Source organism: Arachis stenosperma, chromosome 2, assembly GCF_014773155.1.
Source record: "Arachis stenosperma cultivar V10309 chromosome 2, arast.V10309.gnm1.PFL2, whole genome shotgun sequence".
Classification (NCBI taxonomy): Eukaryota; Viridiplantae; Streptophyta; class Magnoliopsida; order Fabales; family Fabaceae; genus Arachis; species Arachis stenosperma.
In genome coordinates, this window is record NC_080378.1 from 93,304,680 (window position 1) to 93,322,829 (window position 18,150).

The 18,150-nt window shown below is 40.2% G+C and overlaps 1 non-coding gene across 1 annotated transcript; it reads left to right on the top strand.

Moving 5' to 3' along the window:
• Window positions 1-16,635: 16,635 nt before the first annotated feature.
• On the top strand, window positions 16,636-16,739 carry LOC130964190 (small nucleolar RNA R71). Its single transcript, XR_009080294.1, has one exon. It is a non-coding gene; the product is annotated as a small nucleolar RNA R71 (small nucleolar RNA).
• Window positions 16,740-18,150: the final 1,411 nt, after the last annotated feature.

An 18,150-nucleotide genomic window follows, 5' to 3' on the forward strand; every position in this document is an offset into this window, starting at 1 on the left:
ATCTCGTTGTAAAGTATAGTTTTTAAACCAAACAATAATCCCTTCATACAAAAAGTTGTTTGTCACTAGTACAAACCCCTAAAATTTATAAACCGAAGTATTCAAACCTCGGGTCGTTCTCCCTAGGAATTACAATAAAGTGTCTTGTTATTGATTATGAGTTATTTTGGGGTTTTGGATAAGAGGCATGAAAGTAAATGACAATGAAAATAAACTAACAACTAACAAAGCTCTTGGCTAGATGTGAGAACTAGAAATCCTATCCTAGTTACCTTTCTCAATTGTGATGAGAATTGTTCATTGCTACCACTTAGTTAACCTCTAACTATGGAGGAAAGTCAAGTGGATGAATCAATTTGATTCCTCAAGTCCTAATCATCTCCTAAAGGAATGACTAGCTTTAGAGATATTCAAATTAATTAGCAACTTCTAATTATCAATCAACAAAGGAATTAGATAACTCAAGAGTCACTAATTACTCTCCCTAGGCCAAGAGGAACAAAATTTATGCTATATCTAGAAGAGACATTTCATCAAACACATAGAGTGCAATACAAGTAAACATTATTAAATGCAAGAATTAAAAGAATCTACAACTACAAAAACAAGAGATCAACAATAGAAAAGCAATGAAGAACAATTATTATGAATTACCTCTTATTGAATTGAAAGAAAATGGAAGTAGCAATAGTAGATCTATAACAAAGTATAAGAACAATATAAAGGAAATTACAACAAAAGAGTAGAAGAATGATGAATGTAACAACAAGGAATTGGGAAGTAGAAGTAGAAGAGAAAATGAATCAAAACCTAGATCTAAGAACTAAACCTAATCCTAATTCTAGAGAGAAGTGAGAGCTTCTCTCTCTAAAACTCTAAACTAATCCTAAGTATATTCTATGCTATCTTTTTTGATGATTGATTCCTTCATTCATTAATTGATTAATGCCTTCCCCTTAGCAATTGGCGCCAAAAACGGGTTCAGAAACCCTCTCAAATCGCCAGGCACGTGTTGCATTAATGAGGTCATGTGCTGTCATCGACGCGTGCGCGCACGGTACGTGTGCGCGCACGGTACGCGTGCGCGTCCCTGGCCGATTCTGCAATGTGCGCGCGAGCGCCTTGTGCGCGTGCGTGTGCATGGCCGAGATCAATTTCTTTGGCTTTTGTGCTTCTCTCCACTTGCATGCTTCCTTCCTTGCTCCTTTGATCCATGCCTAACCTATTTCATCCTGAGATTACTAGCAAACATATCAAGGCATCTTATGGAATCAAAGAGGAACTAGAATTCATCAAAATAAGGCTTAAAAAGCATGTTTTTACACTTTAGCACAAATACGGGAGAGATTACAAAACCATGCCAATTCATAGGTTAAATGCGAGAAAAGGTTATCAAAATACCCTAAATTCAATATAAGATAAACCCTAAAAATGGGGTTTATCATCCTCCCCACACTTAAACCTTAGCATGTCCTCATGCTAAAATAAGAAGGAACTAAGGGGTATGACATTTATTGAATGCAACTAAACTATATGAATCCTATCTAAATGCAATTATCTAAGCAAATGGAAATGCTTAGTTCAAACAAGTCAATTCCCAAGAGAGCATGTGTAAGCACAAGAGCTAGGCAATAGGAATTAAGTCCAAACCACAATTGTATTGAATTATCAAAAAGAGTTCAAGCTTGCAAGAATATAGATAATATGGGTGAACACATGTGATTGAACTTTTGAACCCTCACCGGATGTGTATCCACTCTATTCACTCAAGTGTTTAAGGGTTAATCCACTCAATTCTCTTCTAATCATGTTTTCCAAAATTTGATTTTCTTCTAACAATCAACACTTATTTAATGCATGCATACATTCATCATGAGGTCTTTCATTTAGGTTGTAATGGGGTTAGGGTCAAGGTAAGATCATTTATGGTTAAGTGGCTAGGATTTGAATCCTTGATTAGCATAGACTCTCCCACCTAACTATATAATGACCTATACAAGTTCAAACTATTCTAACTACCTGGTGCGCGAAATTGTGAACAATACTTTTTCACAACTCTCATAATCCCCGGTAATGGCTCCAAAAACGTGGTAGCTCAATACCATGGCATTACACAACTTCGCACAACTAACCAGCAAGTGCACTGGGTCGTCCAAGTAATACCTTACGTGAGTAAGGGTCGATCCCACGGAGATTGTTGCTATTGAAGCAAGCTATGGTCATCTTGTAAATCTTAGTCAGGCAGACTCAAATGTATATGATGATGAACTAAAATAACATAAAAGATAAAGATAGTGATACTTATGTAATCCATTGGTAGGAACTTCAGATAAGCGCATGAAGATGCCTTCCCTTCCGTCTCTCTGCTTTCCTACTGCCTTCATCCAATCCTTCTTACTCCTTTCCATGGCAAGCTTGTGTAGGGTTTCACCATTGTCAGTGGCTACCTCCCATCCTCTCATTGAAAGCGATTGCATATGCTCTGGTCACAGCATAGCGGAATTCATCTGTCGGTTCTCAATCAGCCGGAATAATATCCATTGATACTTTTGCGTCTGTCACTAACGCCCCGCCCTCAGGAGTTTGAAGCACGTCACAGTCATTCAATCATTGAATCCTACTCAGAATACCACAGACAAGGTTAGACCTTCCGGATTCTCTTGAATGCTGCCATCAGTTCTTGCCTATACCACGAAGACTCTGATCTCACGGAATGGTTGGCTCGTTTGTCAGGCGAGCACTCGGTTGTCAGGCGATCAACCATGCATCGTGCAATCAGGAATCCAAGAGATATTCACTAAGCCTCAGATGCGTGTAGAACAAAAGTGGTTGTCAGTCACTTTGTTCATGAGTGAGAATGGTGATGGGCGTCAATCATCACCTTCATCATGTTGAAGAACAAGTGATATCTTGGACAAAGAACAAGCGGAATTGAATAGAAGAACAATAGTAATTGCATTAATACTCGAGGTACAGCAGAGCTCCACACCTTAATCTATGGTGTGTAGAAACTCCACCGTTGAAAATACATAAGCATAAGGTCTAGGCATGGCCGAATGGCCAGCCTCCCAATGATCTAAGAACTAGATGTCCAAAGATGATCAAAGGATCAAAAGCAATCCAAAGATCTCTAAAATACAATAGTAAAAGGTTCTAAAAACCAGTAGCCTAGGGTGTACAGAAATGAGTAAATGACATAAAAATCCACTTCCGGGCCCACTTGGTGTGTGCTTGGGCTGAGCAATGAAGCATTTTCGTGTAGAGACTTGTCTTGGAGTTAAACGCCAGCTTTGGTGCCAGTTTGGGCGTTTAACTCCCATTTGGGTGCCAGTTCCAGCGTTTAACGCTGGGATTTCTTGAGGTGACTTTGAACGCCGGTTTGGGCCATCAAATCTTGGGCAAAGTATGGACTATCATATATTTCTGGAAAGCCCAGGATGTCTACTTTCCAACGCCGTTGAGAGCGCGCCAATTGGGCTTCTGTAGCTCCAGAAAATCCACTTCGAGTGCAGGGAGGTCAGAATCCAACAGCATCTGCAGTCCTTTTTGGTCTCTGAATCAGATTTTTGCTCAGGTCCCTCAATTTTAGCCAGAAAATACCTGAAATCACAGAAAAACACACAAACTCATAGTAAAGTCCAGAAAAGTGAATTTTAACTAAAAACTAATAAAAATATACTAAAAACTAACTAGATCATACCAAAAACATACTAAAAACAATGCCAAAAAGTATATAAATTATCCGCTCATCACAACACCAAACTTAAATTGTTGCTTGTCCCCAAGCAACTGAAAATCAAATAAGATAAAAAGAAGAGAATATGCAATGAACTCCAAAAACATCTGTGAAGATCAGTATTAATCAGATGAGCGGGGCTTTTAACTTTTTGCCTCTGAACAGTTTTGGCATCTCACTCTATCCTTTGCAACTCAGAATGATTGGCTTCTTTAGGAATTCAGAATCCAGATAGTGTTATTGATTCTCCTAGTTAAGTATGATGATTCTTGAACACAGCTACTTATTGAGTCTTGGCCGTGGCCCAAAGCACTCTGTCTTCCAGTATTACCACCGGATACATACATGCCACAGACACATAATTGGGTGAACCTTTTCAGATTGTGACTCAGCTTTGCTAGAGTCCCCAATTAGAGGTGCCCAGGGTTCTTAAGCACACTCTTTTTGCCTTGGATCACAATTTTATTTCTTTCTTTTTCTTTCTTTTTCTCTTTCTTTTTTTTTCTATTTTTTTTTCTATTTTTTTTTCGTTTTTTTTTTTTTTTGTATTCACTGCTTTTTCTTGCTTCAAGAATCATTTTTAATGATTTTTCAGATCCTCAGTAACATGTCTCCTTTTTCATCATTCTTTCAAGAGCCAACATTCATGAACCACAAATTCAAAAGACATATGCACTGTTTAAGCATACATTCAGAGAACAAAAGTGTTGCCACCACATCAAAATAATTAAACTGTTATACAATTTAAAATTCATGCAATTCTTTCCTTTTCAATTAAGCACGTTTTTATTCAAGAAAGGTGATGGATTCATAGGACATTCATAACTTTAAGGCATAGATACTTAAGACACTAATGATCACAAGACACAAACATAGATAACATAAAGCACAAAATTCGAAAAACAGAAGAATAAAGAACAAGGAAATCAAGGAACGGGTCCACCTTAATGATGGCGGCTCTTTCTTGCTCTTGAAGATCCTATGGAGTGCTTGAGCTCCTCAATGTCTCTTCCTTGTCTTTGTTGCTCCTCCCTCATGATTCTTTGGTCTTCTCTAATTTCATGAAGGATGATGGAGTGTTCTTGATGCTCCACCCTTAGTTGTCCCATGTTGGAACTCAACTCTCCTAAGGAGGTGTTTAGTTGCTCCCAATAGTTTTGTGGAGGAAAGTGCATCCCTTGAGGCATCTCAGGGATCTCATGATGAGAGGGGTCTCTTGTGCTCCATCTTTTTCTGGTAATGGGCTTATCCTCATCAATGGTGATGTCTCCCTCTATGTCAACTCCAACTGAATAACAGAGGTGACAAATGAGGTGAGGAAAGGCTAACCTTGCTAAGGTAGAGGACTTATCCGCCACCTTGTAGAGTTCTTGGGCTATGACCTCATGAACTTCCACTTCTTCTCCAATCATGATGCTATGGATCATGATAGCCCGGTCTATGGTAACTTCGGACCGGTTGCTAGTGGGAATGATTGAGCGTTGTATGAACTCTAACCATCCTCTAGCCACGGGCTTGAGGTCATGCCTTCTCAATTGAACCGGCTTTCCTCTTGAATCTTGCTTCCATTGTGCGCCCTCTTCACATATGATTGTGAGGACTTGGTCCAACCTTTGATCAAAGTTGACCCTTCTTCTATAAGGATGCTCATCTCCTTGCATCATAGGCAAGTTGAACGCCACCCTCACACTCTCCGGACTAAAATCCAAGTATTTCCCCCGAACCATAGTGAGATAATTCTTTGGATTCGGGTTCACACTTTGGTCATGGTTCTTGGTGATCCATGCATTGGCATAGAACTCTTGAACCATCAAGATTCCGACTTGTTGAATGGGGTTGGTAAGAACTTCCCAACCTCTTCTTCGGATCTCATGGCGGATCTCCGGATATTCACCCTTTTTGAGTGAAAAGGGGACCTCGGGGATCACCTTCTTCAAGGCCACAACTTCATAGAAGTGGTCTTGATGCACCCTTGAGATGAATCTATCCATCTCCCATGACTCGGAGGTGGAAGCTTTTGCCTTCCCTTTCCTCTTTCTAGAGGTTTCTCCGGCCTTGGATGCCATAAATGGTTATGGAAAAACGAAAAAGCAACGCTTTTACCACACCAAACTTAAAATGTTTGCTCGTCCTCGAGCAAAAGAAGAAAGAAGAGAGTAGAAGAAGAAGAAATGAAGAAGAGGGAGATGGTGGTGTGTTCGGCCAAAGAGGGGGAGAAGTGGTGTTTAGGTTGTGTGAAAATGAAGGGTTGAAGAAGGGTATATATAGGAGAGAGGGGGGATAATGGTTCGGCCATAATGGGTGGGTTTGGGAGGGAAAGTGGTTTGAATTTGAAGGGTGAGGTTGGTGGGGTTTTATGAAGGATGGATGTGAGTGGTGAAGAGAAAGATGGGATTTGATAGGTGAAGGGTTTTTGGGGAAGAGGTATTGAGGTGATTGGTGAATGGGGGAAGAAGAAGAGAGTGTGGTGGTAGGGTCCTGTGGGGTCCACAGATCCTGTGGTGTCAAGGAAAAGTCATCCCTGCACCAAATGGCATCAAAATTCACGTTTTGAGCCATTTCTGGCGTTAAACGCCGGGCTTGTGCCCATTCCTGGCGTTTAACGCCAGGTTCTTGCCCTTTTCTGGCGTTTAACGCCAGTCTGGTGCCCCTTTCTGGCGTTAAACGCCCAGAATGGTGCCAGACTGGGCGTTAAACGCCCAACTGCTAGGCTTACTGGCGTTTAAACGCCAGCAGCATCTTCCTCCAGGGTGTGCTGTTTTTCTTCCTGTTTTTCATTCTGTTTTTGCTTTTTTTCATTGTTTTTGTGACTTCTTATGATCATCAACCTACAAAAAAGATAAAATAACAAAGGAAAATAGTTAACTATAAAACATTGGGTTGCCTCCCAACAAGCGCTTCTTTAATGTCATTAGCTTGACAGAGGACTCTCATGGAGCCTCAGAAATACTCAGAACCGTGTTGGAACCTCCCAACACCAAACTTCGAGTTTGAATGTGGGGGTTCAACACCAAACTTAGAGTTTGGTTGTGGCCTCCCAACACCAAACTTAGAGTTTGACTGTGGGGGCTCTGCTTGGCTCTGTTTTGAGAGAAGCTCTTCATGCTTCCTCTCCATGATGGTAGAGGGATGTCCTTGGGCCTTAAACACCAAGGATTCTTCATTCACTTGAATGATCAGTTCACCTCTATCAACATCAATCACAGCCTTTGCTGTGGCTAGGAAGGGTCTGCCAAGGATGATGGATTCATCCATGCACTTCCCAGTCTCTAGGACTATGAAATCAGTAGGGATGTAATGGTCTTCAATCTTAACCAAAACATTCTCTACAAGTCCATGAGCTTGTTTTCTTGAGTTGTCTGCCATCTCTAGTGAGATTTTTGCAGCTTGCACCTCAAAGATCCCTAATTTCTCCATTACAGAGAGGGGCATGAGGTTTATACTTGACCCTAAGTCACACAAGGCCTTCTTGAAGGTCATGGTGCCTATGGTGCAAGGTATAGAAAACTTCCCAGGATCTTGCCTCTTTTGAGGTAATTTCTGCCTAGACAAGTCATCCAGTTCTTTGGTGAGCAAGGGAAGTTCATCTTCCCAAGTCTCATTTCCAAATAACTTGTCATTTAGCTTCATGATTGCTCCAAGGTATTTAGCAACTTGCTCTTCAGTGACATACTCATCCTCTTCAGAGGAAGAATACTCATCAGAGCTCATGAAAGGCAGAAGTAAGTCCAATGGAATCTCTATGGTCTCATTTTGAGCCTCAGATTCCCATGGTTCCTCATTGGGGAACTCATTAGAGGCCAGTGGACGTCCAGTGAGGTCCTCCTCAGTGGCGTCCTCTGCCTCTTCTTCCTTCCAGAATTCGGCCATGTTGATGGCCTTGCACTCTCCCTTTGGATTTTCTTCTGTATTACTTGGGAGAGTACTAGGAGGGAGTTCAGTAACTTTCTTACTCAGCTGACCCACTTGTCCTTCCAAATTCCTAATGGAGGACCTTGTTTCAGTCATGAAACTTTGAGTGGTCTTTATTAGATCAGAGACCATTGTTGCTAAGTCAGAAGTACTCTGCTTAGAACTCTCTGTCTGTTGCTGAGAAGATGATGGAAAAGGCTTGCCATTGCTAAACCTGTTTCTTCCACCATTATTATTAGTGAAACCTTGTTGAGGTCTCTCTTGATTCTTCCATGAGAAATTTGGGTGATTTCTCCATGAAGAATTATAGGTGTTTCCATAGGGTTCTCCTAGGTAATTCACCTCTTCCATTGAAGGGTTCTCAGGATCATAAGCTTCTTCCTCAGATGAAGCTTCCTTAGTACTGCCAGGTGCATTTTGCATTCCAGACAGACTTTGAGAAATCAAATTGACTTGTTGAGTCAATATCTTGTTCTGAGCCAAAATGGCATTCAGAGTGTCAATCTCAAGAACTCCTTTCTTCTGACTAGTCCCATTGTTCACAGGATTTCTTTCAGAAGTGTACATGAATTGGTTATTTGCAACCATTTCAATCAGCTCTTGAGCTTCTGTAGGCGTCTTCTTCAGATGAAGAGATCCTCCAGCAGAGCTATCCAAAGACATCTTGGATAGTTCAGAGAGACCATCATAGAAAATACCTATGATGCTCCATTCAGAAAGCATGTCTGAGGGACATCTTCTGATTAATTGTTTGTATCTTTCCCAAGCTTCATAGAGGGATTCTCCATCCTTCTGTTGAAGGTTTGGACTTCCACTCTAAGCTTACTCCATCTTTGTGGTGGAAAGAACTTTGCCAAGAAGGCATTGACTAGCTTTCCCAAGAGTCCAGGCTTTCTTTAGGTTGAGAATCCAACCATATTCTAGCTCTGTCTCTTACAGCAAAAGGGAATAGCATCAGTCTATAGACCTCAGGGTCAACCCCATTAGTCTTGACTGTGTCACAGATTTGTAAGAATTCAGCTAAAAACTGATGAGGATCTTCCATTGGAAGTCCATGGAACTTACAATTCTGTTGCATTAGAGAAACTAATTGAGGCTTAAGCTCAAAGTTGTTTGCTCCAATGGCAGGGATAGAGATGCTTCTCCCATAAAAATCAGGAGTAGGTGCAGTAAAGTCACCCAGCACCTTCCTTGCATTGTTTGCATTGTTGTTGTTTTCGGCTGCCATGTGTTCTTCTTCTTTGAAGAATTCGGTCAGGTCCTCTAAAGAGAGTTGTGCTTTGGCTTCTCTTAGCTTTCTCTTCAAGGTTCTCTCGGGTTCAGGGTCAGCTTCAACAAGAATGCCTTTGTCTCTGCTCCTGCTCATATGAAAGAGAAGAGAACAAGAAAATGTGGAATCCTCTATGTCACAGTATAGAGATTCCTTGAGGTGTCAGAGGAAAAGAGAAATAGAAAGAAGAAGGAGAAGAAGAATTCGAACTTTAATTAGATAAGGTTCGAATTGTGCATTAAGAAGGAGTGGTACTCCATAAATAGAAGGATGTGAGAAGGAGGGAAGAGAATTTTCGAAAGTTCATTTAAAAGATTTTGAAAACATTTTGAAAATTTGATTGATAATTTTCGAAAATTCAAAGTGAAAAAGAAATCAAGTGATTTTTGAAAAAGATTTTGAAATTAGAAGTTTAAAAAGATTTGATTGAAAACTATTTTGAAAAAAGATGTGATTAGTTTTAAAAAGATGTGATTGAGAAGATATGATTTGAAAACAATTTTAAAAGATATGATTTGAAAACAATTTGAAAAGATATGATTTTAAAAATTAATGACTTGCCTAACAAGAAAAGATATGATTCAAACATAAAACCTTCCTCACAGAAAAGGCAAAAAATGTTCAATCAAATCATTAATTGTTAGTAAGTATCTTTGAAAAAGGAAAGAAATTGATTTTGAAAACATTTGATTGAAAAGATTTGATTTGAAAAAGATTTGATTTTGAAAAACTTTGAAAACTTGAAAAAAAATTGATTTTGAAAACAAAATCTTCCCCCTAGCACCATCCTGGCGTTAAACGCCCAGAATGGTATACATTCTGGCGTTTAACGCCCAAAATGCTACCTCTTTGGGCGTTAAACGCCCAACCAGGTGCCCTGGCTGGCGTTTAAACGCCAGTCTGTCTTCTTCACTGGGCATTTTTGAATGCTCAGCTTTTTCTGTATAATTCCTCTGCAGTATGTTCTGAATCTTCAATTCTTTGTATCATTGACTTGAAAAGACACAAATTTAAAATATTTTTGGGTTTTTAATAATCAAAATGCAACAAGAATCAAATAACAATGCATGCAAGACACCAAACTTAGCAGTTTGTATACTATTGACACTATATGAGACACATAGACATTCAAGCCAAAAGAATTCAAAGATCAGAGTAAGAAATCATCAAGAAGTACTTGAAGATCCTTAAGACACATGAATGAATGCATGCAAATGACACCAAACTTAAGATGAGACACTAGACTTAAACAAGAAATATTTTTGAATTTTTATGATTTTGTAACTTTTTTTTTGTGTTTTTTTTTTCGAAAATTAAGTGGGAAAAGGTATCAAAATTCTTAATGAGAATTCCAGAAATCAGTGCAATGCTAGTCTAAGACTCCGGTCCAGGAATTAGACATGGCTTCTGGTGAGCGAAATTGTGAACTATACTTTTTCACAACTCTCATAATCCCTGGTAATGGCTCCAAAAACTTGGTGCGCTCAATACCATGGCATTACACAACTTCGCACAACTAACCAGCAAGTGCACTGGGTCGTCCAAGTAATAAACCTTACGTGAGTAAGGGTCGATCCCACGGAGATTGTTAGTAATGAAGCAAGCTATGGTCATCTTGTAAATCTTAGTCAGGCAAACTCAGATATATATGGTGATGAACGAAAATAACATAGAAGATAAAGATAGTGATACTTATGTATATCATTGGTGTATGAGCTTCAGACAAGTGTATGAAGATGCCTTCCCTTCCGTCTCTCTGCTTCCTACAGCCTTCATCCAATCCTTTCTTACTCCTTTCCATGGCAAGCTCGTATAGGGTCTCACTGTTGTCAGCAGCTACCTCCCATCCGCGCAGTGAAAGCTAATGCACACACTCTGTCACAGTGCTGCCAATCACCGGTTTGGTTCCCTCCCTACCGGAATAGAATAACTCTTTTGCGTCTGTCACTAACGCCCAGTAGGTTACAGGTTTGAAGCACGTCACAGTCATTCAATCATTGAATCCTACTCAGAATACCACAGACAAGGTTAGACCTTCCGGATTCTCTTGAATGCTGCCATCAGTTCTTGCCTATACCACGAAGACTCTGATCTCACGGAATGGCTGGCTCGTTTGTCAGGCGAGCATTCGGTTGTCAGGCGATCAACCATGCATCATGCAATCAGAAATCCAAGAGATATTCACTAAGCCTCGGATTCGTGTAGAACAAGAATGGTTGTCAGTCACCTTGTTCATGAGTGAGAATGGTGATGGGCGTCAATCATCACCTTCATCATGTTGAAGAACAAGTGATATCTTGGATAAAGAACAAGTGGAATTTGAATGGAAGAACAATAGTAATTGCATTAATACTCGAGGTACAGCAGAGCTCCACACCTTAATCTATGGTGTGTAGAAACTCCACCGTTGAAAATACATAAGAACAGGGTCTAGGCATGGCCGAATGGCCAGCCTCCCAAATTGAGTTCAATCATAAAACATGATCCAAAAAGCTCCCTAATACAATAGTAAAGGTCCTACTATAGAAAACTAGTACATAGATGAGTAAATGACATAAAAATCCACTTCAGGGCCCACTTGGTGTGTGCTTGGGCTGAGCAATGAAGGAATTTCGTGTAGAGACCTTTTCTGGAGTTAAACGCCAGCTCTCATGCCAATTTGGGCGTTTAACTCCAAATTTTATGCCAGTTCCGGCGTTTAACGCTGGAATTTCTTGAGGTGACTTTGAGCGCCGGTTTGGGCCATCAAATCTTGGGCAAAGTATGGACTATTATATATTGCTGGAAAGCCCAGGATGTTACTTTCCAACGCCGTTGAGAGCGCGCCAATTGGGCTTCTGTAGCTCCAGAAAATCCACTTCGAGTGCAGGGAGGTCAGAATCCAACAGCATCTGCAGTCCTTTTTGGTCTCTGAATCAGATTTTTGCTCAGGTCCCTCAATTTCAGCCAGAAAATACCTGAAATCACAGAAAAACACACAAACTCATAGTAAAGTCCAGAAAAGTGAATTTTAACTAAAAACTAATAAAAATATAATAAAAACTAACTAAAAGATACTAAAAACATACTAAAAACAATGCCAAAAAGTATACAAATTATCCGCTCATCACAACACCAAACTTAAATTGTTGCTTGTCCTCAAGCAACTGAAAATCAAATAAGATAAAAAAAAGAAGAGAATATGAAATGAACTCCAAAAAACATCTATGAAGATCAGTGTTAATTAGATGAGCGGGGCTTTTAGCTTTTTGTCTCTGAATAGTTTTGGCATCTCACTCTATCCCTTGTAATCCAGAATGGTTGGCTTCTTTAGGAACTTAGAATCCAGATAGTGTTATTGATTCTCCTAGTTAAGTATGATGATTCTTGAACACAGCTACTTATTGAGTCTTGGCCGTGGCCCAAAGCACTCTGTCTTCCAGTATTACCACCGGATACATACATGCCACAGACACATAATTGGGTGAACCTTTTCAGATTGTGACTCAGCTTTGCTAAAGTCCCCAATTAGAGGTGTCCAGGGTTCTTAAGCACACTCTTATTTGCCTTGGATCACAACTTTGTTCCTTCTTTTTCTTTCTTTTTCTTTCTTTTTCTCTTTTTTTTTTCTTTTCGTTTGCTTCTTTTTTTTTTTTTTGTATTCACTGCTTTTTCTTGCTTCAAGAATCATTTTTTTATGATTTTTTAGATCCTCAGTAACATGTCTCCTTTTTCATCATTCTTTCAAGAGCCAACATTCATGAACCACAAATTCAAAAGACATATGCACTGTTCAAGCATACATTCAGAGAACAAAAGTGTTGCCACCACATCAAAAAAATTAAACTATTATAAAATTCAGAATTCATGCAATTCTTTCCTTTTCAATTAAGCACATTTTTATTAAAGAAAGGTGATGGATTCATAGGACATTCATAACTTTAAGGCATAGACACTAAGACACTAATGATCACAAGACACAAACATAAAGCATAAAAATTCGAAAAACAGAAGAATAGAGAACAAGGAAATCAAGGAACGGGTCCACCTTAGTGATGGCGGCTCTTTCTTGCTCTTGAAGATCCTATGGAGTGCTTGAGCTCCTCAATGTCTCTTCCTTGTCTTTGTTGCTCTTCCCTCATGATTCTTTGATCTTCTCTAATTTCATGAAGGATGATGGAGTGTTCTTGATGCTCCACCCTCAGTTGTCCCATGTTGGAACTCAACTCTCCTAGGGAGGTGTTTAGTTGCTCCCAATAGTTTTGTGGAGGAAAATTCATCCCTTGAGGAATCTCAGGGATCTCATGATGAGTGAGGTCTCTTGTGTACTCCATCCTTTTCTTGGTGATGGGCTTGTCCTCATCAATGGGAATGTCTCCCTCTATGTCAACTCCAACTGAATAACAGAGGTGACAAATGAGATGAGGAAAGGCTAACCTTGCCAAGGTGGAGGTCTTGTCCGCCACCTTATAGAGTTCTTGGGCTATAACCTCATGAACCTCTATTTCTTCTCCAATCATGATACTATGGATCATGATGGCCCGGTCTATGGTAACTTCGGACCGGTTGCTAGTGGGGATGATTGAGCGTTGTATGAACTCTAACCATCCTCTAGCCACTGGCTTGAGGTCATGCCTTCTCAATTGGACCGGCTTTCCTCTTGAATCTTGCTTCCATTGTGCGCCCTCTTCACATATGACCGTGAGGACTTGGTCCAACCTTTGATCAAAGTTGACCCTTCTAGTGTAAGGATGCTCATCTCCTTGCATCATAGGCAAGTTGAACGCCACCCTCACACTCTCCGGACTAAAATCCAAGTATTTCCCCCGAACCATAGTGAGATAATTCTTTGGATTCGGGTTCACACTTTGGTCATGGTTCTTTGTGATCCATGCATTGGCATAGAACTCTTGAACCATCAAGATTCCGACTTGTTGAATGGGGTTGGTAAGTACTTCCCAACCTCTTCTTCGGATCTCATGGCGGATCTCCGGATATTCACCCTTTTTGAGTGAAAAGGGGACTTCGGGGATCACCTTCTTCAAGGCCACAACTTCATAGAAGTGGTCTTGATGCACCCTTGAGAGGAATCTAACCATCTCCCATGACTCGGAGGTGGAAGCTTTTGCCTTCCCTTTCCTCTTTTTAGAGGTTTCTCCGGCCTTGGATGCCATAAATGGTTATGGAAAAACGAAAAAGTGACGCTTTTACCACACCAAACTTAAAATGTTTGCTCGTCCTCGAGCAAAAGAAGAAAGAAGGGAGTAGAAGAAGAAGAAATGAGGAAGAAGGAGATGGTAGTGTGTTCCGCCAAGAAGGGTAAGAAAGGGTGTTTAGGTTGTGTGAAAATGAAGAGTGGAAGAAGGGTATTTATAGGAAAGAGGGGGGTAAAGGTTCGGCCATGAGGGGTGGGTTTTGGGAGGGAAAGTGGTTTGAATTTGAAGGGTGAGGTTGGTGGGGATTTATGGAGGATGGATGTGAGTGGTGAAGAGAAAGATGGGATTTGATGGGTGAAGGGTTTTTGAGGAAGAGGTATTGAGGTGATTGGTGAATGGGGGAAGAAGAGAGAGAGTGATGGTAGGGTCCTGTGGGGTCCACAGATCCTGTAGTGTCAAGGAAAAGTCATCCCTGCACCAAAAGTTGCTCAAAATCACGTTTTGAGCCATTTCTGGCGTTAAACGCCGGGCTGGTGCCCATTCCTGGCGTTTAACGCCAGGTTGTTGCCCTTTTCTGGCGTTTAACGCCAGTCTGGTGCCCCTTTCTGGCGTTAAACGCCCAGAATGGTGCCAGACTGGGCGTTAAACGCCCAACAGCTAGCATTACTGGCGTTTGAACGCCAGCTTCTTCTCCTCCAGGGTGTGCTGTTTTTCTTCCTGTTTTTCATTCTGTTTTTGCTTTTTTCATTATTTTTGTGACTTCTCATGATCATCAACCTACAAAAAAGATAAAATAACAAAAGAAAATAATTAATTATAAAACATTGGGTTGCCTCCCAACAAGCGCTTCTTTAATGTCATTAGCTTGACAGAGGACTCCCATGGAGCCTCAGAAACACTCAGAACCTTGTTGAAACCTCCCAGCACCAAACTTAGAGTTTGAATGTGGGGTTTCAACACCAAACTTAGAGTTTGGTTGTGGCCTCCCAACACCAAACTTAGAGTTTGACTGTGGGGGCTCTGCTTGGCTCTGTTTTGAGAGAAGCTCTTCATGCTTCCTCTCCATGATGACAGAGGGATATCCTTGGGCCTTAAACACCAAGGATTTTTCATTCACTTGAATGATCAACTCCCCTCTATCAACATCAATCACAGCCCTTGCTGTGGCTAGGAAGGGTCTGCCAAGGATGATGGATTCATCCATGCACTTTCCAGTCTCTAGGACTATGAAGTTAGTAGGAATGTAATGGTCTTCAATCTTCACCAAAACATTCTCTACAAGTCCATGAGCTTGTTTTCTTGAATTGTCTGCCATCTCTAATGAGATTCTTGCAGCTTGCACCTCAAAGATCCCTAATTTCTCCATTACAGAGAGGGGCATGAGGTTTACACTTGACCCTAGGTCACACAAGGCCTTCTTGAAGGTCATGGTACCTATAGTACAAGGTATAGAAAACTTCCCAGGATCCTGCCTCTTTTGGGGCAGTTTATGCCTAGACAAGTCATCCAGTTCCTTGGTGAGCAAGGGAGGTTCATCTTCCCAAGTCTCATTTCCAAATAACTTGTCATTTAGCTTCATGATTGCTCCAAGGTATTTAGCAACTTGCTCTTCAGTGACATACTCATCCTCTTCAGAGGAAGAGTACTCATCAGAGCTCATGAATGGCAGAAGTAAGTCCAATGGAATCTCTATGGTCTCATTTTGAGCCTCAGATTCCCAAGGTTCCTCATTGAGGAACTCAGAGGAGAGTGGTGCACGCCCACTGAGGTCTTTCTCAGTGGCGTCTTCTTCCTCTCTTTCCTCTCCATATTCGGCCATGTTAATGGCCTTGCACTCTCCTTTCGGATTTTTTTCTGTATTACTTGGAAGAGTACTAGGAGGGAGTTCAGTAACTTTCTTGCTCAGCTGACCCACTTGTCCTTCCAAATTTCTGATGGAGGACCTTGTTTCATTCATGAAACTTTGAGTGGTCTTTATTAGATCAGAGACCATTGTTGCTAAGTCAGAAGTACTCTGCTTAGAACTCTCTGTCTGTTGCTAAGAAGATGATGGAAAAGGCTTGTTGTTACCAGGCCTGTTTCTTCCACCATTATTGTTATTGAAACCTTGTTGAGGTCTCTCTTGATTCTTCCATGAGAAATTTGGGTGATTTCTCCATGAAGAATTGTAGGTGTTTCCATAGGGTTCTCCTAGGTAATTCACCTCTTCCATTGAAGGGTTCTCAGGATCATAGGCTTCTTCCTCAGATAAAGCATCCTTAGTACTGTTTGGTGCATTTTGCATTCCAGACAGACTTTGAGAGATCAAATTGACTTGTTGAGTCAATATCTTGTTCTGAGCCAATATGGCATTCAGAGTATCAATCTCAAGAACTCCTTTCTTCTGACTAGTCCCATTGTTCACAGGATTCCTTTCAGAAGTGTACATGAATTGGTTATTTGCAACCATTTCAATCAGTTCCTGAGCTTCTGCAGGTGTCTTCTTCAGATGAAGAGATCCTCCTGCAGAGCTATCCAAGGACATCTTGGATAGTTCAGAGAGACCATCATAGAAAATACCTATGATGTTCCATTCAGAAAGCATGTCAGATGGACATCTTCTGATTAATTGTTTGTATCTTTCCCAAGCTTCATAGAGGGATTCTCCATCCTTCTGTCTGAAGGTTTGGACTTCCACTCTAAGCTTACTCCATCTTTGTGGTGGAAAGAACTTTGCCAAGAAGGCATTGACTAGCTTTTCCCAAGAGTCCAGGCTTTCTTTAGGTTGAGAATCCAACCATATTCTAGCTCTGTCTCTTACAGCAAAAGGGAATAGCATCAGTCTATAGACCTCAGGGTTAACCCCATTAGTCTTGACTGTGTCACAGATTTGCAAGAATTCAGCTAAAAACTGATGAGGATCTTCCATTGGAAGTCCATGGAACTTGCAATTCTGTTGCATTAGAGAAACTAATTGAGGCTTTAGCTCAAAGTTGTTTGCTCCAATGGCAGGGATAGAGATGCTTCTCCCATAGAAATCAGGAGTAGGTGCAGTAAAGTCACCCAGCACCTTCCTTGCATTGTTGGCATTGTTGTTGTTTTCGGCTGCCATGTCTTCTTCCTTGAAGAATTCGGTCAAGTCCTCTAAAGAGAGTTGTGCTTTGGCCTCTCTTAGCTTTCGCTTCAAGGTTCTCTCAGGTTCAGGGTCAGCTTCAACAAGAATGCCTTTGTCTCTGCTTCTGCTCATAAGAAAGAGAAGAGAAAAAGAGAATGTGGAATCCTCTATGTCACAGTATAGAGATTCCTTGAAATGTCAGAGGAAAAGAGAAATAGAAAGAAGAAGGAGAAGGAGAATTCGAACTTTAATTAGATAAGGTTCGAATTGTGCATTTAGAAGGAGTAGTACTCCATAAATAGAAGGATGTGGGAAGGAGGGAAGAGAATTTTTGAAAATTCAATCAAAAGATTTTGAAAACAATTTGAAAATTTGATTGAGAATTTTCGAAAATTCAAAGTGAGAAAGAAATCAAGTGATTTTTGAAAAAGAATTTGAAATTGGAAATTAAAAAGATTTGATTGAAAACTATTTTGAAAAAGATGTGATTGAAAAAAAATTGATTGAAAAGTTATGGTTTTAAAAAGATATGATTGAAAAGATATGATTTGAAAACAATTTTAAAAGATATGGTTTAAAAACAATTTCAAAAGATATGATTTGAAAACAATTTGAAAAGATATGAATTGAAAATAATTTGAAAAGATTTGATTTTAAAAACTAATGACTTGCCTAACAAGAAAAGATATGATTCAAACATAAAACCTTCCTTAATAGAAAAGGCAAAAAATGTTCAATCAAATCATCAATTGTTAGTAAGTATCTTTGAAAAAGGAAAGAAATTGATTTTGAAAACATTTTGATTGAAAAGATATGATTTGAAAAAGATTTGGTTTTGAAAAACTTTGAAAACTTGAAAAAAATTGATTTTGAAAACAAAATCTTCCCCCTGGCACCATCCTGGCGTTAAACGCCCAGAATGGTATACATTCTGGCGTTTAACGCTCAAAATGCTACCTTTTTGGGCGTTAAACGCCCAACCAGGTGCCCTGGCTGGCGTTTA